Source organism: Tachysurus vachellii, chromosome 19, assembly GCF_030014155.1.
Source record: "Tachysurus vachellii isolate PV-2020 chromosome 19, HZAU_Pvac_v1, whole genome shotgun sequence".
Taxonomy (NCBI): Eukaryota; Metazoa; Chordata; class Actinopteri; order Siluriformes; family Bagridae; genus Tachysurus; species Tachysurus vachellii.
The window spans coordinates 1,455,728-1,457,500 of NC_083478.1; positions in this window are offsets into that span (position 1 = coordinate 1,455,728).

The window sequence follows — 1,773 nt, forward strand, 5'->3', positions numbered from 1 at the left end:
GGCCCCATCATAGCACAGAAACTGCACTTGTTAAAGTTACAAATGACTTGTTCTTAGCTTCAGATCAAGACTGTATGTCACTATTAGTTCTACTTGACCTTAGTGCTGCATTCGACACTATAGATCACAACATTCTCCTAGATCACTTACAAAATTACACAAGTATTCAGGGACAGGCTTTAAGTTGGTTTAGATCCTCCCTGTCTGATCGACACCATTTTGTAGGCTTAAATAGAAAATCCTACAGTTTATTGGCAGTTAATTATGGGGTCCCTCAAGGATCAGTTTTAGGACTTCTGCTTTTCTTAATATCCTTAGGGAACATTATTAGAAGGCATGGGATTAGTTTCCATTGTTAAGCTCATGATAACCAGTTATACATCTCATCAAAACCAGGTGAAATTTACATTTACAGCATTTAGCAGACACTCTTATCCAGAGTGACTTACATTTTTCAGTTTATACACCTTTTGCAATTGAGGGATAAGGGCCTTGCTCAGGGGCCCTGCAGTGGCAACTTGGTGGACCTGGGATTTGAACCAATGACCTTCCGATCAGTAGTCGAACGCCTTAACCACTGAGCTACCACATCCCCAAATTTAAATTATCTAAATGAACTGAGTGTGTTAAAAATGTAAAAGATTGGATGAGCTGTAATCTTATAATGTTAAACTCAGATAAGACAGAAATATTACTTATTGGCCCAAAAACCAGTACACAGAAACTCTCACAATTCAACTTCCAATTAGAGGGATGTACTGTTACTAGTAGCTTGACAATGAAAGACCTGGTGTTTATTAGACAGTAACTTGTCTTTAAAATCATATCACCGTATTACAAAAACAGCCTTCTTCACCTTAGAAATATTGCCAAGCTGAGAAACATCCTGTCTGTATCTGATGCTGAGAAGCTAGTTCACGCTTTCATGACCTCTAGACTGGACTATTGTAATGCATTACTAGGTGGTTGTCCTGCATCTTTAATAAATAGGCTACAGTTAGTCCAAAATGCAGCAGCCAGAGTTCTCACTAGGACAAGAAAGTATGACCATATAACCCCAATTTTATCATCTCTACACTGGCTACCTGTTAAGTTCAGAATTGATTACAAACTGCTGCTACTTACGTACAAGGCTCTTAATGGTTTAGCTCCCATGTATCTAACTAGTCTTCTAACACGTTACAATCCTTCACGCTCTCTGAGATCACAAAACTCAGGACTTCTGGTAGTCCCCAGAATATCTAAGTCTACTAAAGGTGGTAGAGCGTTTTCTTATTTAGCTCCCAAACTCTGGAATAGTCTTCCTGATAGTGTTCGGGGCTCAGACACACTTTCACAGTTTAAATGTAGATTAAAACCTCATCTCTTTAGTCAGGTGTACACATAATACATCCCATAATATTGTGCTCTATTAAATCAGACCAAATGCACATTATCATCTAGTGCTTGCTAATATTATAAACAGCAGCTACATTAATCCCTCTCCACCGCTTCTCTCTTTCTACCCATCCCGAGGCATCCAGAAATCTAGCTGACATTAAAAATGCATGCAATAATCTGTTAAAATGATCTTAAGTTTAACCTAAAATAAATAGCTTTTAATAAATATGCTATAGCCATACTATATACTTTAACACTGGTATACTAAAGCGATGCTACTAAACAGCTTGCAAACAGCCATAAATCTTATCAAAACAAAATGTAATAAGTCAAATTTATAAACCCACACTAGTGTAGAGAGAGAGAGAGTGAGAGAGAGAGAGTGAGAGCGTG